Source organism: Mustela nivalis, assembly GCF_964662115.1.
Source record: "Mustela nivalis genome assembly, chromosome: 1".
NCBI lineage: Eukaryota > Metazoa > Chordata > Mammalia > Carnivora > Mustelidae > Mustela > Mustela nivalis.
The window spans coordinates 38272466-38300392 of NC_139020.1; positions in this window are offsets into that span (position 1 = coordinate 38272466).

The following is a 27927-nucleotide window of genomic DNA, read 5'->3' on the forward strand; positions in this document are numbered from 1 at the left end:
ATAAATAAATAAATATCTCACAAATATAATCAAATGACCTACAATAGTTTGGTCAAGATCATTCAATAGGGAAAGGACTTTTTTTCCAACAAACAGTGCTGAGAAAACTGGATATCCATATGCAAAAGAATAAAGTTGGACTCTCACTTCACACCATATGGAAAAATTAATACAAAATGGGTCAGAGTCCTTAGCATAAGAATTGAAGCTACACACCTGTAGGAGAAAATTCAGGGTATAGGATTCATTAGATGTGGCAATTATTTCTTGGATATGATGTTAAAAGCACAGACAACAAAGCAAAAGAAAATAATAGATAAAATGGACTATATCAAAATGAAAGCCTTTTTAAAAAATTTTTAAATTGAAAGACCCCATCAACAGAGTGAAAGGGCAGTCAACAAAATAAATTATTTACAAATACTATCAAATGGGAGATTAATGTCCAGAATATATGATTAATGTCCAGAACACATAAATATATATATGAATATATATATGAATATATATATATATTCAACTCTTTAAACTCAGTGCCAAAAACAACTCAGCTTAAAAAAAAGGGCAAAGGACTTGATTAGACATTACCCCGAAGATCTACTAATAGCAATGCAAATCAAAACCAAAATAAAACATCATTTCATAACAAATAGCATGGAGGACATGGGGAGTTAGAGAGGAGAAGGGAGTTGGGGGAAATTGGAAGGGGAGGTGAACCATGAGAGACTATGGACTCTGAAAAACAATCTGAGGATTTTGAAGGGGTGGGGGGTGGGAGTTTGGGGTACTAGGTGGTGGGTATTATAAAGGGCACGAATTGCATGGAGCACTGGGTGTGGTGAAAAATAATGAATACTGTTATGCTGAAAAAAAAAAAAAAAAAACATCATTTCATATTCATTAGGATGACTACTATCAAGAGCCAAAAAACAAACACAATGCATGCAACAACACTGTTGGCAAGGATATAAAATTACTGGTGGGCTTTAAAATGGTGTATCTACTGTGAAAAATGGTATGGTGCTTCCTAAAAAAAATTAATCATTAAATACCTACATGATTCAGCAATTCCACTTCTAGGTATAAATGCCAAAGAGCTGAAAGCAAGTTGTCAGACAGATGTTCACACACCATATTTATAGCAGCACTTTCTCAATACCTAAAAGTTAAAAGTGACCCAAATGTCCATGAAAGGATGAATGGATAGACAAAATGTTGCATACACAAGCAATGGAATATTATTCGGCCTTTAAAAAGAATGGAATTCTAATACATGCTATAATATGGATGGACCTTCAAAACATGATATTGAATGAAACAGGCCAGATGTAAAAGGACTAATGTTTTATGAGTCTGTTCTATGTAGTAAATAGAATAAACAGAGAAAAAACAGAATATTGATAACCAGATACTATGGACAGAGGGAAATGGGGAGTTACTGTTTAACAGGTACAGTTTTAGTTTGAGATGATGAAAGTTAGGAAGATTGATAGTGATGGTGGTTGCACAATGTTAACATACCTAATGCCACTGAATTGTACACTTAACAGAACTCACCAATTTAAATATTTTTGTCTATATTAGCCAAAGCTTTTTTTAAGTATATGAAAAATATCTATTTAGACTGTGTTTATCTGCATATCTGATAAAGGAAGAAGGAAAATTTAATACTTTTAGAGATACCACTGTTAGTCAGATACTGTATACTTTATACTATATGAAGAATTTTTTCTCATATAATTCTTATAATATCTACGTATTTTGACTGACATTCTTTTTTTTGAAGGAGGATGTTGCAACTCACAATTTGACCCAAAGTTATGTTACATGTAAGTAGTAGATTTGAAATTTTAAAAGCCTGCTTCTCAGGACTCCAAATTCATAATCGTTATACTTGTTTGACAACATAAGGGAATATATTTTCCTACATTCAAAATAAAGAGTTTTCTCTACTTAAATTCTGTTCATTTTGCACATAAGAAGGATTATAGTCATAATAAATTAGTGCTATCATGATCAACTAAATTTTCATGAGCAAAGAGATGATCAGTTTGTTATGATCATTGGTTTTATTTCCTGTTGTATATACCTATAATCATAAGAAATTATAATTATAGAGAATTTATCACTTCTTAAACTGATAAAATATACACATTTATACTTACTTAATCATCTATATTATAAGATGATTGTTGTCATAACAGATAAAAGAATAACGTAGCTAAGTTACTATAATTTGGCATTTTGTCTTCTAGAAGCATCCATAATAACACCAAGCATACAAAGTAATACGGAAATCCTTTATCATAAATGCATTGTTTTTGTAAATGTATACTATATTTAATTTATCAATGAATACTTAAAAATGATTAAGCAAAATCTGTCTTGTCACTATTAATTACTAAATATATCATAAAGTTATGATGTATTGAGAAACAAATATTTCATAAATGTTATTGGACATGGCTTTCTAAGTTAAGATGTTAGAACATAATTCATATATATAAATATACAATAACTAATATAGTTTCATTGTAAATTACTTTATAAATAAGTTACTTAGTCCAAATACCTTGCTTTCTTAGGAGACCATTTCAAATAGATTATCAGGGAAAAGAGGCACATTCATATATGGTATTTAAGAAAAGTATATATATGTTTCTATCCTTACTACGACCTTTGATTTTCAAGTGTGTATGATTCAGTCATTTTCTCAAATTGTCAAGTGAACCAGATGAGTGTTTGTGGCACATTTTAACTTTTCAACAAGGGATTAAGCAGTATATAAGGATTATGGTTTCTTCTGAAAATAAGCAAAAATGGTTTCCAAATGAAATTCCTAAATATCCCACACTTTTAAGCTATATGCTATTTATTTTCAAATATACTTAAATATAACTGAATATGTATTCTCACATAAAACCTCCTGAAAAATTGAGTTTTAAAACAAACTTAAGATGAATATTAATTATATTTGCCAAAATCATCATCAGCCAACCAATAGAGCAGACTGGGGTTTCACTTTCATTTTAAATTCTGGTTAAGAATTGAGATAATGGGGCGCCTGGGTGGCTCAGTGGGTTAAGCCGCTGCCTTCGGCTCAGGTCATGATCTCAGGGTCCTGGGATCGAGTCGCGCATCGGGCTCTCTGCTCAGCAGGGAGCCTGCTTCCCTCTCTCTCTCTCTGCCTGCCTCTCCATCTACTTGTGATTTCTCTCTGTCAAATAAATAAATAAAATCTTAAAAAAAAAAAAAAAGTTTTCATTTAAAAAAAAAAAAAAAGAATTGAGATAATGGCAGGGCATTTCAATTCCTTTCTGTTTAGGAGGAGCTGTGACAATTCTTGTTTCATTACCTTATCCTACCAGAAACTAGACCTTCATCCAAATGCTAATTTTCTTATGGTCTTACTGGTTAGGAAACGTTGTTTCATTTTTGTTCAAAAGACTAATTAATAGGGTAGACTAAAAGAATATTAAAAAATAAATACGTTAAAATAATCAAAAATTTAATTCGTATATAAAACCTGCTTAACAGACTGGTTGACAAGAAATATATTAGCTAGCATAACATGTTCTTTCCTCCTTAGCAGAGAGGTCTTCATAAAATATTGATATTATAAAATGTTTATCTAATATTCAGAAAATAAAATCTCTTTATTAGATAATGATGTTCTTTTTAGAGGATAAGACTCCTTTTGACAATTTAAATATTATCCACATGTAGATTGGATCATTATCTGGAGTTTGAGAATTAAAGTAAGAAAAAATCCAATGGATTTGATAAGGAGTCAGGTGGATAAAACAGAAAAAGGAAAAAGATGGTGGTAATATGCAAAGACAGTCATGTGATCTGGGGAAGAGTGAAGAAAAAGTGGGAAGTAGAAGGGAAATGGAAAGTTGCTACTCAACAGGTATTAAAGTTTCAGTTTTACAAAGTGAATTAAGCTCTAGAGATGAGATGTATAACATCATGTCTATAGTTAACATACTATACTGTGCACTTAAAAATTTAAAATATTAGATATCCTGTGGTCTTACAGTAGTAGTAGTGGTAGTAGTAGTTAGTAGTAGTAGTAGTAGTAGTAGTAGGCAATGAGTGATTCAGATGAATAAATAAAGTAGTTCATTAATGACTAACAAAGATCACCAACAAATAACTAATGAAGTGGATGACACAATATGTAGGGAAGGGAGGGAAATAAAATTTGCTCATAAAACTGATTATGTTACTTAACTCTTAAATTTTGGGGTGCCTGGGTGGCTCAGTGGGTTAAAGCCTCTGCCTTCGGCTCAGGTCATGGTCCCAGGGTCCTGGGATCGAGCCCCGCATCGGGCTCTCTGCTCAGCGGGAAGCCTGCTTCCTCCTCTCTCTCTGCCTGCCTCTCTGCCTGCTTGTGATCTCTGTCTGTCAAATAAATAAATAAAATCTTAAAAAAAAAAAAACTTTTAAATTTTAAACTACTAACTTAAGGTGTATGTTGTGATATTTGAGCAAATGTGATGAACAATTCATAGTGGCAGGAACATCAAAGACATCATAGAACGGGATTAATCTGTTAAATAGTAAATGATTCCATTCTTGTGTGTATTTTAAGTGTCTTTCTTGAAGCATCATAGTTTCCCCTTTGTAAATACTATAGCCGTGGTTACCGGGGAAGGAAGTATCAGAGGAAAAAAGTATGTTCTTCTTTTTCGCAATATGTTATTGTAGGATTATTATGTAAATGTTTTCCACAATTAAAGCAACTCAAGGCATGCCTATTATAGGCTTATATTTATATAAATTCACATATAGGGGAAGATTGATTTTTAAAAATGCATATATTGTGAGTCTTGATCAAGTCACTGAAATGCTATTAGTCTTGGGAATAGATGGTGAAGATGAACTCTTGGTAAGTTCTTCCTTGATTTTAAATATTTTTAGAGTTGTTTTTTAATCATTATTTTCCAAAAAGAGACTTGTTATGTGTTCAAGACATAACAGAAAAATTCAATATTTTGACAATTCCTCATGATATTACCTCTTAATTACATTAAAAGAGCAGGATGTGTGGATCTAGACTATACCTAGTGACACTGAGCATGTCTGTCATTCTTGATCAGAGACAAACAGTAGGACACGGAGAAATTGCTGTAATCCTTCCTAAGGTTGTGGTGTGGCACATTTACAGGTCTGCATGAGCAGCTGGACGCTTTCTCAGTTCATCATTCATGAACTGTTTCCCCAGCCCTGTCAACAGTCATTCCTCTGAGGAGCAATCATCCACATCTTGCAATCCTCTAGGACTACAAAGTCATCCCGCAACTAGCAGTTATATTGACGGTGCTTACTTGAGCCTCAAAATGGCACTTGTGTTGTGATATAACCGTCAGTTGCCAGACGGAAATAGGGTCCAGTAGTAATTGGGAAGCTCCAAGTGTTTGGCATAGTAGTATTCTCTAGGTTAAGCACCTGCCTTATGGCATTTTCCTGTATTTTTTGAATATTAATGGTTATCATGGGGAATAAAAAAATACATCTTAATGAACAAAACTAAAGAGGTATTCTAATTTCTAATGTTCTTGAACTGACAAGCTAGAGACCGAGATGGGCTCTACACAGATGACAACTTTTTTTTTTTTTTTTTTTATGAGAATATAATAGCCTCTGGAGATACTGATCAGGACAGATAGATGTTTCTTCTGGTCTACTTAGACACTAGAGATTTATGATATGAATCTATTAGAATATTTTTCATCTGCTTCTTAAATCTGGAACAAGGAAGTGCCCTTGATTTGAAGAGAAAAGTTTTTAAAAAGGCGCATCAATGTGAAATAGATGATTTGGACATTTTTGCTGACATGGAAAATTTTTATTTGGAAAGGAGCATTCTTCTAACTTGAGAGCCAGAACCAGTGATGTTGAGCAAGTGACATGGGATATTTAATTCGAAGCTAAAACTTAATTGAAAAGCATCCTCATTTAGTTCCTTTCCTTCTCTCCATATATGTACATTTAATTGCTTTTAACTAAAATCTTTATTTTAATTCATATAAAATGAATCCTCACCTGTTACTGATGGCACAATGTGTTTTTTACAGCCTTAGTTTTCTGACTATAACTAGGTGAGAGAGCTCTATGATTTTTATTTTAAAAAAAAGAACAAAGACAAAAATTGGTAACGTGTTTTATTTTGCTTTCGGGCATCATGGAACAATCGTATTATTTGCATAAAATATGTCACAAATTTGTAAGTAATGTAGCATAATAAAAAAACATATCAATGAAACCACAACTATTACTGCTATCTATTAGTTTTTCCTATTCCACTGGCATGCCTCTCATTATAGTGAAAATTGCTTGAATTTTTTTAAATTTACAATTTAATTTGTATGTTCATCTATATGTAATTACTATAGGTATGCATTTTTGCATAATGCATTAATTTTATTTGAGGTTTTAGAAGTGTTTTTATACTTTATGAAGTTTTTGATATTTTTATTTATTCATGTTGTTTCTAAATCTCATGTTATTGCTATTTTTTTCATTTGTTGCCATTTCATTGTTATATAAATACATTATGATTTATCTATGTATCTTCTATATTGGGGGGCAGTTCTTATTTTTTTGTTGATACAGATAATGCTGATTTGAATATTCCCAGTTTTCTAATGTGTGTTTGCAGGAATTTGTCTAGAAGGACAGTTGCAGGCTTTTAATATTTAGATGTATGACTTTACAACATAATGTCAAATTTATTTCCAAAATAATTATATCAATTTATTCCACTAGCAGTATATATGATTTCCTATGTACTCTTAATGTTTTTGGTATTGTTGGGCATTGCCAGTTTATGAATATAAAAGTTTCTTATTGTAGTTTTATTTTACAAATTCCTAGTTATTAGTGGGGTGTATTTTTCAATTGTTTTCCTTGTTTGGACATTAAAATTGTAACTTTCACCACAAGATGCATTTAGAAATGTGAAAATAGAAAACAAAAATCAGGAGATGGAAAACAAAAATTTCTATCACATATATTTGAAAAATTATTATGAAAAATATATGTTTCATGTATAAAACATACATTCCATACAATGCCTGTAAACAATGACCAAACAAGGAACTTTTCCTGTGTTTGAATAGTATTTCTATGCTACGGCCAACAGGAGGTTCTTTTGTCTTCTAAAGTTTTTATAATTTTTTCCTATAAGTCTGTATGTGAAGTTGATTATTGTAGATCTCATGAACTGGGGACCTAATTTCATCTTCTTTTTTAATATGAATAATCAATTGTCCCGTCACTGCCAATTAAATACTCTTATTTCCTCATTTATGATGATGAAATTATTTCCAGTAATTCTTTTGTTATAGATTAAATGTTCTTCAATTAATATATTTATCTTTGATCTGTTTTATGCCTTAGCTTAAATATATTTGTTTTTTTTTAATAAATCTTGATATTTCATGGAGGAAGATCTCCCAGGCTTGCTGTTCTCCAGGACTCCATTGGTTACTTGTGGGTCTTAGAACTCCATGTAAATTTTACAAAAATTGTACTGAAAATGTTCTAACAATTTCATAGAACCTACAGGACATTTTTACATGTCTTGCAATTAAGTTTGTAACTTTCTGCAAAAATATCTAACTATAATTATAGATTACTCAGAGATGACTTAAATCATTTCGTATTTAAATTTGAGTATTGGCAAAAAATATTACTTTAATTTCAGGTGTATAGCATAGTGATTCAACTTCTGTATATGTTATGCTGTGCTCACCCCAAGTATAGCTACCACCTGTCACCATACAATACTATTACAGTAACATTGGCCACATTTTCTATGCTGTGCCTTTTATTCTCATGACTTACTAATTCCATAACTAGAAGCTTCTACCTGTTTTTCTCCTTCATCCATTGTGTATATCCCCCTACATCCAAGAAACTGATGGTTATCAGTTTCTTACCTGTATATATGGATCTAATTCTGCTTTTAGTTTGTTTATTCGTTTTTTAGATTCCACATAAGTGTGAAATCAAATGGTATTTGTCTTTCTCTATCTGAATTATTTCGCTTAGCATGATCCCTTTTAGCTCATTCCATGGTGTGGCAAGTGGTAGAATCTCATCCTTTTTTATGGTTGTGTGATATTTCATTGTATATATACCACATCTTGTCTTCTTTATTCATTTATCTATCAATGGGCTCTTAGGTTGCTTCCACATTTTGAGAAATCTCCATACTGTTTTCCACAGTGGTTATGCTAATTTATATTCCCAACAATACACAAGGGTTCCCTTTTCTCTACTTCCTTGCCAGTTTGTTATTTCTTTTTTCTTAATTTTAGCCATTCTGACAGATGTAAAGTAATATCTCATTGGGGTTTTTATTTGCATTATTTCCCTGATGACTGGTGATATTGAGCATCTTTTCTATTGTCCATCTATAGGTATTTTATGGAAAAATGTCTATTCAGGTCATTTGACCTTTTTACAATTTTTTGGTATTTTTGTATAAGTTCTTTATAGAATTTGATATTAACTTCTTATTAAATATATCATTTACAAATACTTTTCCCTATTCAATAGGTTGCCTTTTTGTTTTGTTGATTTATTTTACTGTGAAAAAGATTTTAATTTTGATGTAGTCCCAATAGCTTGTCTTTTCCCTGTTGTATATTCTTTCCTTCTTTGTCATAGATTAATTGACCATATAAGCACGGGTTTGTTTCTGGGCTCTCTGTTCTGTTTTTCAGTGATCTGTGGGTCTATTTCTGTATCAGTACCATGGTGTTTTGACTGCTACAGCCGTGTAGTATATCTTTGTAATACCTCCAGCTTTGTTCTTTTTCAAGATTTCTTCAGCTTCCCCCTCTCTCTCTCTGCTTGCCTCTATGCCTCCTTGTGACCTTTCTCTCTCTCTTGTCAAATAAGTAAATAAAATCCTAAAAAAAAATAAAGATTTCTTCAGCTATTTGGGATCTTTTGTGTTTCCATATAAATTTTAATATTATTTGTTCTAGTTCTGTGAAAAATGTTTGGTATTTTGATAGGGATTGAAATGAATCTGTTGAATGCTTTGGGCAACAGAGACATTTTGACAGTTGTCCTTCAATCCTTGAGCATGGAGTATTTTTCCATTTGTGTCCTCAACTTCTTTCACAGTGTTTTGTTAAGTTTACTCATAGGTATTTTATTATTTTTGGTGCAAATGTAAGTAGGATTGTTTTCTTATTTTCTTCTTCTGGTACTTCATTAGTGTGTAGAAATGATACTGATTTCTGAGTATTAATTTTGTATCCCACTACTTTACTGAGTTTATTATGTCTAATAGTTATTTGGTAGAGTTTAAGTGTTTTTTGTATAGTATCATGTCATCTGCAAATAGTGAAAGTTTTTCTTCTTCTTTATCAATATGTATGCCTCTTCTCTCTTTTTCTTACTTGATTGCTGTACCCTGACTTTCAGTACTATTGATTAAAAGTGATGAGAATGGACATATTTGTTTTGTTCTTGATCTTAGAGGGAAAGCTGTCATTATTGCACCTTCAGTATAATGCTAGCTGTGGGATTTTCATATATGGCCTTTATTATGTTGAGGTATGTTTCCTCTAAACCTATTGTTGAGAGTCTTTATCATGAATAGATATTGAATTTGTCAAATGCTTTTTCTGCATTTATTTAAGTCATTCTATGACTTTTCTCCTTCATTTTGCTGATGTCGTATAGGATGATGATTGATTTGTGAATTTCGAATCTTGCATCCCTAGAATAAATCCTACTTGATCATGGTAAATGGTACTGTTAATGTATTGTTGAAAATGGTTTTCTAATATTTTGTTGAGGATTTTTATATCCTATAGTTGTCCTTTAATATAGTTTGGTGATTCTTTTGTTCATGGATTTGTTTTTGTTTTTGTTTTTATTGTCTTCTCAGATTTTGAGAGTGCATTGTTGAAATCTCCCACTATGATCGATAGAATATTTCCCTGCAGTTCTATCAACTTTTTAAGTTTTTATTTTAATTCCAATTAGTTAACTTAGTGTTGTATTAAATTCAGGTATAAAATACTGTAATGCAACTCATCACCCTATGTTCTTCAAAAGTGTGCTCCTTAATCCCCATCACCTACTTAATATTTAACCCATACCACTACTCACCTCCACTCTGGTAACCCTCAGTTTTTTCCTCTGTAACTGAGTCTGTTTCTTGATTTGTCCATCTGTTTTAATTTTTTCCCTTAGCTTGTTAGTTTCTTAAATTCCACATGAGTGAAACCATATGATATTTGTCTTTCTCTGGTTGGTTTATTTCATTTAGCATTATATTCTTTAGCTATATCCACGACCTTGCAAGTGACAAGATTTCAAACTTTTTTATGTCTGGATAATATCCCATGTTTGTGACACACACATTACTTTATCCATTCATCAATTGATGGACACTTGGACTGCTTCCATGTCTTGGCTATGATAAATAATGCTATTGTAAACATAGGGGTGTGTATATCCCTTTGAATTAGAGATCTTGCATTCTTGGGGTAAATACTTAATAATGTGAATCCTGGATCATAAGGTAGTTAAATTTTTTAACATTTTGAGGAACTGCCATACTGTTTTCCAGAGTGGTTGTACCAGTTTGCATTCCCACTATCAGCGCATGAGTGTTCCTTTTTCTCCACATCCTTCCCAACACCTGTTTCTTATGTTGTTGATTTTAACCATTCTGACAGGTGTCAGGTGAAATCTCATTGTAGTTTTGATTTGCATTTTCCTGATGATTAGTGATCTTGAGCATATTTTTATGTGTCTGTTAACCATCTTTGGGAAACTGTTTATTTCTTCTGCCCATGTTTTAATTGGATTGTTGGTTTTTTGGGTATTGTATCAGTTCTTTACATATTTTGAATACTAACCCTTTTCAGATATGTCATTTGCAAATATCTTCTCCCATTCTGTACATTGCTTTTCAGTTTTGTTTGCTGGTTCCTTCCTGTGTAGAAATTTCTATTTTGATATAGTCCCAATAGTTTATTTTTGCTTTTGTTTCCCTTGCCTCAGGAGACATATCTAGAAAGATCCTGCTACAGACAATGTCAGAGAAATTACTACCTATCTTCTCTTCTAGGATTTGTATGGTTTCATGTCTCACATTTAGGTCCTTAATCTATTTTGAGTTATTTTGTGTATAGTATAAGAAAGTGGTCCAATTTCTTTCTTTTTCATGCTGCTGTCCAGTTTTTCCAACACCATTTGTTGAAGAGACTGTCTTTTTCCTACTGCATATTCTTTCCTGTTACGTTGTAAATTAATTGACCATATAGTTGTGGATTTATGGGTTTTCTATTCTATTCTATTGATCTATGTGTCTTTTTTTGTGACAGTATCATACTGTTTCAATCACTGTAGCTTTGTAATACAATTTAAAGTCTGGAATTATGATGCCTCGAGCTTTATCTTTCTTTTGCAAGGTTCCTTTGGTTAGTGAGGATCTTTCATCCTTCAGAACAAATTTAAGGATTGTTGGGGCACCTGGGTGGCTCAGTCAGTTAAGCATCTGCCTTCATCAACTCGGGTCATGATTTGAGGATCCTGGGACTGAGCCTTCCTGGGCCCTCCCTATCAGGGATGACCCTCCCTATCAGGCTCCCTGCTCAGCAAGGAGTCTGATTCTCTCTGCCTCTTCTCCTCTCCCCTACTTGTTCTTTCTCTCAGATTAATAAGTAAAATATTTTTTTTTAAATAGGGTTGTTTGTTCTAACTTTGTGAAAATGATATTGGTATTTTGATAGGTATTGCATTAAAACTGCAGATTGCTTTGGAAGATATAGATATTTGAACAATATTTTTTCTTCCAACCCATGAGCATGGAGTGTTTTTTTTTTCATTTCTTGGTGTAGTCTTCAATTTCTTTCATCAGTGTGTTACAGTTTTCAGAGTTACAGGTCTTTCACCTCTTTCGTAAGATTTATTCCTAGGTACCTTATTATTTGGGGAGTCCTATCAACTTCTGCTTTTTGAATTTTGAACCTATTGAAGCAGAAGCTGCTGGTTACTTTCTGAAATCTGTTCTCTACTTCTGCAATAATAGTGACACTTAACGCATATTGCCTTTGTCAGCCTCCTTTGTATCTCCACATGATGTTATCACTAGATATGGTTCATGACTAATAGCATATAAGCAGTATAATGTATTTTTTGAAAATCTTTAAATGGTTCTTGGCAGAGTCTGTGTGTCCTCTTGTTTGTCCCTTCTCTAGCTTGGCATGGGGCACGATGTCACTGTCTTGAAAGAAGAGGATGAAGATTATACCTAAGTCTGACCGAGAGAGAAGGTAGAAGAAACCTGGTCCTTAAATTTGAATTGCAAAGTTTTCATACCAACACTAGATAGTTTGCTGCTGAATTTTAAATTCACTAGAAAAAAATAAATTACTTCAGGCATTTTTATATTTAATGACACCTGTGGTTCAATCTAATCTTAAAACTAATTAAGTAAAAGAAATACATGATTGGTATATATTATCCTGGTTAATTAAACATTCTTCATTATGTAGTGACCCTCACCTTCCTATAGATATGTGTGTGTGCATGTGTGTGTGTGTGTATGTGTGTTGCCATGAAGTCTACTTTTTGAATCTTAGAATATCTACTCCTGTTTCTTGTTCTAACCTTTATTTTTTGAAACTTTTGGAGTATCTATATTTTGTGTTTCTTACAAACTGCATATTGTGAAAAAAATTTTTTTTTAATTTTTATTTTTTATAAACATATATTTTTATCCCCAGGGGTACAGGTCTGTGAATCACCAGGTTTACACACTTCACAGCACTCACCAAAGCACATACCCTCCCCAATGTCCATAATCCCACCCTCTTCTCCCAAACCCCCTCCCCCCATCAACCCTCAGTTTGTTTTGTGAGATTAAGAGTCACTTATGGTTTGTCTCCCTCCCAATCCCATCTTGTTTCATTTATTCTTCTCCTACCCACTTAAGCCTCCATGTTGCATCACCACTTCCTCATATCAGGGAGATCATATGATAGTTGTCTTTCTCTGCAGAGCGAATCATGCTTAGCGAAATAAGTCAAGCTGTGAAATTTTTTTTATTTAGATTTTCTGTTTTTGTTTACTGACAAGTTTATTCTTTTTGGTGATTGATGTATTTTGACTTCATCTTATTGTTTTATGCTTGTCCCACTTTTTTGTGACCTTTTTCCTCCTTTTTTTCCTTTTACATATCAATTGAAAATGTTTCTTTTTTACCTATTTTTCATTGTTTTTTTACTTTGTCAAATCAGGAAGTTTGAAATTTTTGATATTTTCTATGCACCGTCCTTATGGGTCCTCCGAATTATTTTAATACTTAGGACTCTTATTCTGTCAATTCTAATCTATTTTACAGATCATTTTTTTGTGATTTATTTTTAGCCAAATACATTTGATATTATTATCAATACTCCTATTATTATTGTATAGATATCCTTAATTTAAATATTAATAATTTTATGACTTTTTTTTCCTTCAACTACAGAAATCTATCTGTTTTGGGAGTGAGAAATCCAAAATCATGATGTCCCTATGGTTGAATCTTTCTGAGGACTGTTAGAAGGATCTCTTCTAGGTATTTGTCCTTGGTATGTAAATGGTATCTTGATGTTCACATGTTTTTTTCTTGTATTTCCACATTGTCTTCCTCATAACTTTTTTTTCCCCCCCATTATGTTTTCTGGCATCTTAGAATATCTTTCTGAGATTTTTTTGTTTCTTTCTGGAAATATGTCCTTTAGAAGTTTTTCTGGGGAAGAACTATTTGTGGTAATGTTAACTCTAGTTCATTGGAAAATATTATTTTCCTTTCATTATTAATAAATAGTTTTGTTATACAAACACATTTAGATCAATGGATATTTTTTCTTGTGGTTCAAAGATATTAGTCTTCTAGTTTTCATTGTTTTTAAGTCTATAGTTAACCTATTTGTCTATCATGTCATTATTATTGCTGGTTTTATGCTCTTATTTTTATATTCTTTTATCAAAAGTCTCTTGCAATTTTATTATAAATCGTTTATATTTTCTCATACATACTATGGATCCTATTTCTATCATTCTGTCTCTGATCAGTTCTGGGATTCCTCTTGAAAAGGCTTTACAGGGATGCCTGCATGACTCAGTCAGTTAAGCATCTGCCTTCCATTCATACCATGATCTCAGGGTCCTGGGATCAAGTCCCATATCGGGCTCCTTACTCAGCAGGAACTCAGCAGGGAGCCTACCTCTCTCTCTGCCTGCTCTGCCAGTAGCTCTCCGTGCTTCTGTTCTCTCTCTTTCATAAATAAATAAAAATCTAAAAAAAAAAAAAAAAAAAAAAGATTTTACAGGCAGTAAGTTTTAGTCAGTATTGCTAAAATCTCAATATTACCACAAATTTCCCAAATGGGAAGGATTTCTCCTACAAACTATGAGACTTACTGATTTAGGTAAAAGGGAATCTCTGTGGCATTTGGAAATTCATTTATGTAAAACAGTAAAAATATTTTTTTAGAGAACAAAGATAGTTTTTCAAAAGAATGTTTTTTCTTCTTATTCTCTCCAGTTAAAATTTACTTATCTTTCTCCCAAGATTATGTTTGTGCTAGGTCATCTTACTTAGATAATGAGGTAAAGGTGAAAAAGTTGTAAAATAAAAAGAGAGATGGCTTCTCTTCCAATGATCATAAACAGCACATTACATTACTTCTGGCTTATTAATTCTTATTTGATTCTTCTAAGGAAAAGCATATGGAGAAATGAGTAATATTGATGTTATATAAATAAGTATTTTAAGTAATAAAATTAAAGTATTCACAGATTTGCAGCTCAAATTTTACCTAGAAAATAATGCCTACATTTAAAATTTTTGTCTTAAAATTCTAGAGCCAGTTCATTTACTCATTCTGCAAATATGTAATAAACTAATAATGTAGGTTATTAACCTGTGGTTCCTCTCTTGAGCTTTTCTTGATACCTGCTGAAGAGATGAGCCAGAAATATAATAAAGAATCACCTTACCTTAATAAAGAATCACCTTACATCGTGGGGGAGAAAAATGATAATTTTATCATCTGGCCATAATATTAAGTAGTTATTTGTAGAAAGTATAGTAGGGAAAATACTTGTAAACTCATATATAATGGTATACTACATTTTTAAACTCTCATCTATTTAAATCTTTTTTAGAAGACAAAGCAGGTTAACTAAAATTCAGTGCTGTCCTTGAAATATTGATGTTATAGTTGTAAATTACTGCAAAGTTAACCCTTATCTACAGTCATTTTGGCTATTGCTTATAGGTCAATGTCTTGCTGTATCTCTATTGTACTGAGTTTAGAAATAACCCAACTTTCTACAGCAAATCCTTTATAATGAGAGCAGTTTTAATCTCTCTCTCACTGCCAGCTGTTCTTACTGAGAATGTTTCATTAATTTAGCTTACTCTTTAAAAGTAATGCGTATTTCATATTTTTAGATATATTTGATATTTCCTAAGGATTGCATAGACAAAGCAATGATTCATAATCTACTTTTTTCCATTAAAAATTATAAACTATCATGGTTGAAGCTACTTGATAACCCTATGTATTAATATTTTAAGTTAAATTTAATGACATAATAACTAGGCAGATAATGTAAAAATATTTAATACCTTTTAGTATTACTTTTCATTCAGGATACCAGAGTGTCATTCAGAAATTCATACATCTGTTCCGTTAATGTTTAATGAAGAGATGTGGCTGTCTGTTACAGAGTAATTACAATTTTTTGTAATAATTTAATAATTATAAAATATTATTATGTTTTAAGTATTAATAATTTATTTAATGCGTAATTATTATTATGTATTTAATACTAATTTAATGATTATAAAATAATACAATTATTTGGTAATTTTTGTCTTAAAATAAAGATCTAAATGTGCAGGGCCAGAAAATTAATTTTTAAGAAATCTACACCATCTTGAAGTTTACCATCTAAGACACATGTAACAAATGAAGTAAAATTGGACCAGGAAAAAATAAGCAGAATAAGTAAAGCAAAATTAAACAAAAGTATTCAATAGTGAAGAAAGTACTTAAACTGGTTTAATAACAAGAAATTCTCACTTTCAAACATGGGTTTTAGAGTTAGAGTCAAGTTTAAATTACAACTCAACTTAAAATACTTTTCTTTCTTCTTTCTTCTTTCTTCTTCATTTTATTTCTTTTACTTTTTTCTTTTTTTTTTTTTAAAGTTTTCCCCCAAACTTCTCTTGGTCCTCAAGTTTTTCTTTTTGATATATATATATATGTATATACATATATATATATATATATATATATATATATATATACTTTATATATATTTTTCTTTTTGCAATATAAATATATTTTTTTAAGATTTTTAAAAAATTTATTTGATAGACAGATATCACAAATAGGCAGAGAGGTGGGGGTGGGAGGGTAGCAGGCTTCCTGCTGAGCAGAGAGCCTGATGCTGGGCTCAAGACCCCTCAAGACCTCTCAAGACTCTGAGATCATGACCTGAGCCGAAGGTAGAGGCTTTAATCCACTGAGCTACCCAGGTGCCCCTGCAATATATGGTTATAACATCATCCCTAGAACAGATATGTCTCAGCTGGCACATGTCTCAGGTACTTTCCAGGATTTCATCTGCCACCTCCCCCCAACATCTTCATTTGAGACAAGAATATTTTAGAGACTGAGAATTTGGAGTAATGAGTTAAAAATGGATGAAAAAAATATGGCTAAGTCACCCTAGGCTAATAGTAGGTTGCTTCTATTTTGCAGAAAAATGTAGGGATAATTATTGAAAACAAAAGTAGAATTTATTTTATCTTCTAAAACTCAAGTCTTTAAGCAAATTCTTGCATTCAGATGAGAGATGCTCACTTACTAGAAGCTCAGGGCTGTCATTCCACTTAGGCAATAATATGTAAGGGGTCACATGGACTTGATTTAGAATCACCAGTCTCCTAGAATCTGCGGAGTCTGTTGTTTCATATGGTAAGTTATGGTAATAATACCTAAATTATAAGATCATTATGATGGTTAAGTTAGAAAATACACAGAGGGTGCCGTGGGTGGCTTAGTCGTTAAGTATCTGCCTTCGGCTCAGGTCATGATCCTGGACTCCTTGGATCAAGCCCTGGGTCTGGGTCCCTGCTCTGCAGGAAGCCTGCTTTTCCCTCTCTCACTCCTCCTGCTTGTATTCCATCTCTCGCTGTCTCGCTCTCTCTCTCTTTAAATCTTTTAAAAAAATACATGATCAGAAACCATGAAAGGGAAACAATGATTAGTTTATATTAATTAGAGGTGGATAGAGAGGTTTGCCTGTATATGGAAGCAGTCTTAAAAGATTTATTTTCATATTTTATTAACAACTAAAATTAAAAACCAAATTACAATTAGTGAATTTTGTGTTTAGAATATGGTACTTTTTGTAAGGGGAAATATTATCAGAGTTAGGCTGAAATATACAAAGAAATGTATAATTTATGAAATATATAACACTATGATCCTTACAAAATATATTTCATTATTTCATTACCCCTGTTTAAAGATGAATTAACAGTTTCATAATTAACAACAACAAAGGGTTACAAAGGGTCATGCTTATTGAATGCTTACTATCTTTACCTGTTCAAAATGCTGCATAGGTAGAGTTTATTTTATTTTTATTCAAATTTTTTAAATTATTAAAAATTTAATTCCAGTGTAGTTAACATACAGTGTTGTATTAATTTCAGGTATACAATATAGGGATTCAACATTTCCATTTATTGCTCAGTGCTCATCAAGACAAAGTGTGCTCTTAGTTTCTTTCAATTCTTTCATCCATCCCCCACCCACCTTCTCTCTGGTAACTATCTAATTGTTCTCTGTAGTCTGTTTTTTTATTTCTCTCCCTCTGTTTCCCTTTTTCCCTCTGTTCATTTGTTTTGTTTCTTAAATTCCACATATGAGTGAAATCATATGTTTTTAGTCTTTCTCTGTGACTGTCTCATTTCACTTAACATTATACTCTCTAGATCAATTCATGTCTTTGCAAATGGGAAGATTTTACTCATTTTTATGGCTGAATAACGTGTGTGTCTGTGTGTTTTGCATGATTTTGATTATATATTCTATAGTTTGGCTATTGTAAATATTGCTGCAATAAACATAGAGGGTATGTAGATCCCTTCAAACTAGTGTTTTTGTATTCTTTGAGTAAATAACCAGTAATACAATTCCTGAATAGTAGAGTGTTCTGTTTTTAATTTTTTGATGAACTTCCATACTGTCTTCCTCAGGAGCTACACCAGTTTGCATCCCCACCAACATGCATGAGTGTTGTTTCTCCATATCCTCACTAATACCTGGTGTTTCTTGTGTTGTTGATTTTAGCCATTCTCACAGGTGTGAGATGATATCTCATTGTAGTTTTGGTTTCCCTGATGGTAAGTGATGACGAACATCTTTTTGTGTGTCTGTTGGTTGTCTGTATATCTTGTTTGAAGCAATGTTTGTTCATGCTTTCTGTCCATGTTTTAATTGGATTGTTTGTTTTTGGGGTGTTGAGTTGTATCAGTTCTTTACGTATTTTGAATACTAACCCTTTTCAGATATGTCATTTGCAAATAACTTCTCCCGTTCTGTAGGTTCCCTTTTAGTTTTGTTGGTTGTTTTCTTCACTTTGCAGAAGCTTTCTATTTTGATGAAATCCCAATAGTTTATTTTTGCTTTTGTTTCCCTTGCCTCAGGAGACATATCTTGAAAGATGCTGCTACAATGTCAGAGAAATTACTGCCTATCTTCTCTTCTAGAATTTATTGGTTTCATGTTTCACATTTAGATCCTTGATCTGTTTTGAGTTCATTTTGTGTATGGTGTAATAAAGTGGTCCAATTTCTTTCTTTCTCATGCTGCAGTCAGTTTTTCTAACACCATTTGTTGAAAAGACTGTCTTTTTCCTACTGCATATTCTTCCCTGTTATGTTGTAGATTAATTGACCATACAGTTGTGGATTTATGGACTTCTATTCTGTTCCATTGATCTATGTATCTATTTTTGTAACCATATCATATTGTTTTGATCACTATAACCTTGCAATAAAACTTTAAGTCTGGAATTATGATGCCTCCAGCTTTATTTTTCTTTTTCAAGATTGCTTTGGCTACTGGGTTTTTTTGTGGATCCATACAAATTTTAGGACTTTTTGTTCTTGCTCTGTGAAAAATGCTGTTGGTGTTTTGATAGGGATGTCATTAAAACTGTAGATTGCTTTGAATATTATTGACATTTGAAGACTATCTGTTCTTCCAATCCATGAGCATAAAGTAACATTCCATTTCTTTGTGTGGTCTTCAATTTCTTTTATCAATGTTTTGTAGTTTTCAGATTACAGGTCTTTCATTTCTTTGGTTAATTTATCCCTAGATTTTTTTTTTTATTGTCTTTGGTGCAACTGTAAATGGGATTGTTTTCTTAATTTCATTTTCTGCTGCTTCATTATTAGTGTATAGGAAAACAACCGATTTTTGTACATTGATTTTTGTATAGTGTGACTTTATTGGATTCACTTACCAGTTTTATTGGTTTTTTGTTGGAGTCTTCAGCGTTTTTTTAATATAAAGTATCATGTCATCTGCAATGAGTGTAAGTTTTACTTCTTCCTTACCAATTTGGATGCCTTTTATTTCTTTTTTTGTTATCTGATTGCTATGGCTAGGTCTTCCAGCACTACATTGAATAAAAGTGCTGAGAGTGGACATCCTTCTCTTGTTTCTGACCTTAGTGGAAAAGCTCTGCTTTTCCCTATTGAGGATAATGTAAGCTGCAGATTTTTCATATAAAATCTTTACTATGTTGAGTTATGTTCCCTCTAACCCTACTTTGTTGTGATTTTTTATCATGAATGAATGCTATACTTTGTCATATTCTTTATCTGTTTCTGTTGAAATGATCATCGGTTATAATTTTTTCTCTAATTGATGTATCAGATTGATTGATTTTGTGGATACTGAACCATGCTTGCATCCTGGAAAAAATTCCACTTGATCAGGGATAGGGTTTTTAAAATGTATTGTTGGATTTGGTTTTCTGGTATTTTGTTTAGGACTTTCACATCTATGTTCATCAGAGATACTGGTCTGTAGTTATCTTTTTTGTGTGTGTCCTTATCCCCGTTTTGGTATCAGGCTAATGTTGGCCTCAGAACGAATTTGGAAGCTTTCATTTCTCTTCTATTTTTTTGGAATGGTTTGAGAAGAATAAGTATTAACTTTTCTCTAAATGTTTGGTAGAATTTGACTGTGAAGCACAGATGGTTTATTTTAATTCTAATGAAACTCCTTTATGTAGAGATAGATTTAGAGAAGGAGAAAGTGAGACACAAAAAACTTAAATAGTTTGGTCACTATTGAGGGTTAGGGAATAGATGTGAGAAGACAAAAGTATGCTGTCAACTGCAGATCCAATAGCCCTTGATAATATTGCTATCCTTCACTAAAAATTTTGATAACAAAAAAGTGAATTATTCTCCATATACTAAAACATTTAACAATTAAATCTATATTTTCTATTTATATTTTACTTAATTATCTTAACTGGTTAAGCCTTTGTTTTGTATACCTTAAATTATATGGACATAGAAGTAACTACAAAATAGGTAATTTTTTTACGTGTTAAATAAAACAAAAAACTTTAAAATATTTTGGCTTTTTTTTTAAATGTATATCTGAATAGGAAGTGAAAAACATGCTATAAAATTCACTTGGAATTTTAACAAGTGGTGGTTGAGATAAAATGCCAATTCTGACTTCAACTCACTATGTGATTGGACAGTGAGAAAAAAGAGTTACATCTGTAAAATAACATTTCAGTTCCCTTTTTATAAGGCTAATTTAGATCTCTAGCAGTTCTATTATTTAATATTCTTTATAGTTTGATGATTTTTCTAATAAGAATGAATATGGCAAGTAAATTTTATGCATTTGATAGCAAAATGTATTATTTGAAAGACTTTAGTAGATTAGTAGTAAGTAAATAATGATGAAAAGAAGATCATTACTGATGGAGAAAATAGACCTACCTATTTTATTGAGTGTCCTTTTTCACACTACAGTAACTGACTGAAGCTTAAATAATGTTAGTTGCATTCTTTAGGCCTAGGAGAAAAATCTCAATAGCTGCTCTCGGTTTTGTAACATGTTTCATTAATTAACATATCAACAAATTACAACATAAATTCCCTGAATGCATTTTTTGGAATTAAGCTATTTGTTTCTTATTAAATTCTTTTCCAGTTTAAACACTGAAATTGAACTTACAACAAAAACTGCACAACTTTAATTTTAGAAAGGGTCCAAAAACTTTTAGAGGCACTCAGTATATCATTAAACCCTTGAAAAGTAAACCTGGTTAAGGTCATTATATAGTTATGATCTGAGTAGCATTCTCTGTATAGACATGCATAATACTTTCAGGATTTATAATTTTGCCTACTTATGATTTTGCCTCAATGGGGGAGCCCCAGAACATAGAAACATGGTGGCTTTAATCAAAATTAGTTTTAAAATACTAAATATATGAAATAATGCTGTGTATATGCAAATGAACAATGGAGTATCCCAGATCCACAAAAAGGGAAAAACAAAACCCATGATAGATAAGCTATTTTCATTAGGAACCAACAAACTTGTTGGTTCAAAACTAGTAATAAAAAAAGTGATTTTTGTTTTTGCTAGCGTACAAAAAAAATTTATGAACATAGAGGTCATAGAAAAGGCCACAACATCCAGTCAGCTGCTCTTCTGTCATATAGCACACAAGAACTTACGGATGTTTGCCCAGTAATGAGGAGAATCTGTGTAAGGGAAGCAAATCTGCAAAACTGTTTTCTCAGCAGAGGCCTTATTTCCCCAACTTTATGAGGAATAATTGACAAATAGAGGTGTATATACTTAAAGTGTACAATGTGATGATTTTACATATGTATATATATGTTGTAGAATCATTACCAAGATTAAAATAATTCACATATCAGCTCACGCAGTTAGTGTGTTTGTGTGTGTGTGGGTGTGTTTGGTGAAAATGCTTAATATTTATTCTCAGTGATTTTCAAGTGCACAATACCCTATTTACAGTTACTTTGCTATATATTAGATCCTCCTAACTCAATAACTGAAAGATTACACTCTTAAATGCACATCTCCCTATCCCCATGTCCTCTCACCCTAGCAACAATTCTTTCTATTAAATGGCCTTTTTTTTTTTAATGGACATATAAGTGATACCATATAGTATCTGTTTTCTCTGACTCATTTCACTTAGCATAATGTTCTCCAGTTTCATCCATGTTGTTGCAAATGGCAGAATTTCCTTCTTCGTTGGCTGAATAATACCCCATCATGTATGTATGTCACATTTTATTTTTCCATTCATCTGTCAGAGGACCAATTGTTTCCATATTCTGGGTATTGTGAACCTTGTGTTTTTAAATAGATTTCTTATAATTTTAAGTTTTAAGAGAAACTAAGCTAAAAGAGTCTTTGTTTCATAATGTTTACACTACTAGAAGTCAACATTAAATGTAATTAACGTCTAAACCTAAATGAAGCAATTTATCATGGATCATTAAGATGAGAGCTTTTTTGGAGAACTATTAGAGCTTTATTGATAGCATACACACAGATAGCATTGCGATAGGCCAGTGGTTCTTAATTAGGGGACATTTTGTCCTCTAGAAGGCATGAGTCCCCAGGAGATGTTTTTTGTTGTTGTTGTTGTTGAAACCTTTTGAGAGAAGTTGATACTAAAATCTAGAAGCTAAAGATATTGCTACAGCTAAGCATTCTGTAATACACAATAAAGCACCCCACTCCAAAGAATGATCTAGACCAAAATATGAATAATGGTGAGATTGGAAAAACCTGCAATGGTCTATTTCATGAACATAAAATTTACTTTTATAAATTAACACTCAATGATTTGAGACTATTACTCAATTACAATTATCTGGAATTTTAGATTTGTTAGACTCCTTATTTTGTGTATGTGTGTGTGTGTATAGTAATGTATGTGGTGTGGTGAGAACTAATCATCATGTAGAACTAAATTTGAAGGCTCCCAAACATCAAGAAGCATTGCCTTTATAATAAATTAATGATGAGTGACTCCTCTCATCTCTGAGCAGGCGAAGAATTCATTCACCATTCTAGGGAATTGATGCGCTTAGTTTAACTGAAATTCTTTTATTCATCATTTAAAATGCAACATAATCTCATTCAAGAATGCTGACACTGAGAATCAAGAACAGCATTCTTGTTATATTCTATGATTTTATGGGAACAAACACAGAATATTCACTTTACAGGGGCCTTAGAGATCACCTATTCTAATCCTTGTATTTCATAGATGGAGACAATATTCAAAAAGGGGAAGTGTCAATCCATGATTGCACAACTAGTTAGTAGTGAAACCAGATCCACAGTTACATTATATATCACTATCAAAATGAGGTCATGATTTGATGACTTTGTAAAATTGAATCTATGTATATTGAGATGTTATATTGAGATGATTTATAATGGAATTTTGCTCAGCTGTGATAGTTTGGAATTGTCCTTCATGACTGACATGACCTCTTTTGCCATCTAGATAAGATGGAACTTACTACATAATGATTTTTTTCCTTCTCTGGAATGTACTTTCTTTGTGCTAATACTACATTCAGACTGGAAACATCATTTTCAAGGCACAATGTGCCATATACAGCATTCTACTTTAAATCATGTTATGCTTTCAAAGTTGTACAAGTGTATGTCCATATGTCAGAGGGACTAGGAGGTGAGTCTCTAAAAATCCATTCCTATCTAAAAATCCATTAATCTCTTACATTTTTGTGGAAAAAGTCTTCTTTCTGTCCTTGAACAATAGCCTGCATATAGATTTATAGGTTATGGTTTTTCTTTTTCTTTTTTAACCTTATTGTTGAGTTGATTCTCCTGGTTTTTTTGCTTACATATCTATACATAAATAGTCTACAAATAGGTTTATATGACTAAATTATTTTTCCTGTTTTAACTTTTACCTCAAATTTAAGACCGGTGATGTTGTCTTTAAATGGAAATTATAAAATTAATAGGAACGACATATTTTTCTCAAAAAGAGGTTATATAATATTCTATATGCTGTATTCATTTGGAATGAATAACCACATTATAGAACTTTGATCTAATTATTTAAAAATGTGCTTATAATTGTGTTCATTCTAATTTAATGCCAGTTGATACAGTCTTAAATAGTCTTATCTATGCTTTCATTGATGTGTTTTAGTAAACTGAAGTTTCATGTGCAAAAAGCTTTAAGACAATACATATTGACAAAATTAACTCTTCTATTTAAATAATTTCTACTTCATTATAATAAGGTTGATTTCACCTCTAGACTCTAAAAGTTCTTAGGAAAAATCTAACACATTATGTTAATGTTATAAGGGCCTAATATGAAGACCTTAAAATTTATACAGCTGCTTTATCCGAGAAAAAATTATCATGTCCTCAGCAGATTGCATTGTTATTTTTTTTTTTTTACTATCTCCAGGCTATAAATAATTTTAGAAGACACTACTAATTACATAAAATACTATGATAATATATAAAATTGATTTGATATGATCTCTTTTCAGGTAATCTGAAAGGTATTTTAAAATTGATGCCATATTTAACATAGAACTATAGTCAGCAGGGAGTTTCATTAGAATGTCTTAAACATATCTTGGGATTATGATTGTCATTATATAGCACTTTATTTTTTCTCCTAAAATAGAAACAAATTGAAAAATAAGACACAAGAGACAGCCAGGTGGATATAATTTTTTTTTATTACAAATGTCTTGAAAATCACTTTAGATTTGTATCTAAAATGGATTGGCTATTCTTCTTTCCTTTCCCACACTATCCCCTTTTCCTGTACTTATAAATGCCTTGGAACCTCCCATCCCAGGGAGGTTGTATCTACAAAGCAGTTTGAGTTTTCAAGGCTTCTGCCTCTCGAAGAATGAGGTGGGGGGAAAAAAAAACAAAAACAAAACACAAAATTATATGTCCAGAAAATGAAACTTTCAGTGCTTTAATTCTACAAAGTCAAGAAATTTTAAAGCAGTGGATGACAGTTTTGTTGTTGCTGTTGTTTAACCCACCAGTCAGATAACCATTCGAGAAAGAAATAAAAGATAAATAAAGAAGGATATCCTAACCCAAGTGTTTCCACATGAAACTGTGAGATCAGAGAAAGGAAGGATCCCTTCTGCCAATATAACATATTCTAATAAAATGTATTTCACTTAATTTATTGACTGTTCCCTGATAAAATACTTTTATCCTCCTGGTAGTAATTCATTAAATTTTCATCCCCTCAAAATGAGGAAAAAATGTCAATGTGTCCTCAGGGATTCTGTAGCTCTGCTGTTAAAAGTTGGTAATCTACTTGTGAGAGATATAGAGTTATATGGACAAAGAAATTACCAAAATTTGAGTTGATTATATAGTAGGAAATATTTACACAAGAGCATTAATTTTTCCCTCTATTTAACATTTGTAAAAAAAAATCAAGATTAGTCTTGATTAAAGATTCACTTTTGTTTAGATTTTAAAATATTTTTTATTAACTTCTGTGCTATTCAATTATGCTAACAAAAATTGCCATTGTGAGGTGCTCTCAGATATTGGAATCTATGTTCAATTACTTATTGATTCTTACGAGGTAAACTTAGAGTGTAATAGTGTGCATATTACATTCTATATATTTGTTTCTTAATTATATTAAATACAGAAAAATAAATAAAATATAAGTGAGATAAATTTAAATATTTATGTTTTATTTTGAATAACTTAGGTAGTTATAGTCATTTTTTAGAAATTATGATACATAATTATAATGTTAAACATTTTAAAGAGAAATGGTTAATAGGAAGATATATAGAATATGGAATTCATAGCTTATATTAATATTTTCACATGCATGCATATTTGATAAAATAGTAACTAAATTTATCTAGCTGATAAGACACAGATTAGATAAAACACAAGGAAACAAATTTTAGACTAAGGAAATGTGTGTTGTTTCAATTTCTTTTTTTAAGATTGTATTTATTTATTTGACATAGAGAGACAGAGAGTGGGGACACAAGCAGGGAGGAGCTGGTCAGGGAGAAGCAGGCTTCCTGCTGAGGATGCTGGGATCATAACCTTAGCCAAAGTCAGATGCTTAACTGAGCCATCCATGTGCCCCCTCCTTTTAAATTGATTCTTGTTGTATTTGAGAATAAGAAAATATTGAGGATATTTTACTGTATATTACTACAATAGTGCATGTCATCTAAATTTTAAGACTGTATATTACTACAATAGTGCATGTCATCTAAATTTACTACAATATATATTACTACAATAGTGCATGTCATCTAAATTTTAAGACATGGACTAACATACTCTATGTGACAAGCCAAAGGAAAAACATTAAAACAAGCTAGCCTTCAGATCTTCATACTTCTCAACTAGAATATCTGAGCATTAAATTAATCCACAAAAGATAGAAAGCACTCAGAAAGGATGTCTATAAATTGCTGTCTATTTGGGGAGCAATACCAGGGTCTTCCTTTGGACACCAGGCATATTCGTACTTATTCAAGTGAAGTTCTTTACAAGATTTTCTGATCAGAGCCTAGGAGGAAGGGAGATTTCTCTTGTGAACCACAAAAGATGGTTATGAAGTACATACATTTTAGTTCTAGATATAGATAGGTTATAGGTATAAATACGGATAGATGATAGATAAAAATATGGGAATAGAATACATTAATATATATCTTCCTTCACATGCATATTTGGTAAACTTTTGCTGGTGAAAGCTCTATGTGATCCCCAAGAGACATAGTGTTAGATGCCTTGAAAGCATCCCTCCCTAACAGAGTATGAGCTGATCTGCTTGGCAGAGATCGCTCTGTCATGCTTTTCTGCTCAGGACAGGGAAGGTTGAGTGAAGGTTCTGACCAGGCTAAATGAGTGTGGGTTAGCAAAGCAATGACGTTATTAGAAAATTTTCCCTAAAATCTCAAACAATCAGAATATCAGCATTGAAGTTGCCTGAGTCTGTCCTCTCCACTTCCCCTCAACACACTACTCAGGAGCACTCTGTCACATTTGGCGCTGCTAATACAAGCTAGTCTCTCAGACTTTTATATTAAATGAAAAGTTCTCTAGGAAAGTTTTAAAAGTGAAAAGGGAAAATACAGAGAAATTTGAAAACCAAAGGGAGTAAGTTTTGGTTTACAGCAATACATTTCCTCTGTAAAGCAATGCATTTGTCTACACTTATGCTTTTTATTTCTATATTTACCTCATCTTCTGTATTAACCTAATTTATGCTAATTTCTGCCCCCAAAATGACAATAGAAGTAGAAAGTTAGAGTCACATAGAGTATTTGTTTTGCTATTACTCCACCTACTGGAGTTGCCCTTCACTGAGCACAAATTCCTAGGGCAGAAACTTGAAGAAATGAGGAAAAGGGGGCTTGGTAGAAGCATCGACAAAATGTTTTTCTTAATCTTGGTTTATTTAATAAGTGATCATTTGAAACGAGACAAGTGATTTTATGGAAACATAGGTTGAGACTGTTCAGTGACAGGATATATTGTTTTACTCTATTTTTTAATGTTCTCAGCTTTTGTGTTCCTATCACATATAAAAACTATTATTTTGATATTAAAAGACTGTACTGTCTATTATTACAATATGTATCTTTTCCTTATCAATCAGACTCGCATGCTTTTATTATAAAAAGTATAAAGGAAATTTAGGTTCTCTGATGTTTCAGAAATATATTCAAACAAGTCAGTTCTAAAGGAACATTGGAATATTTTG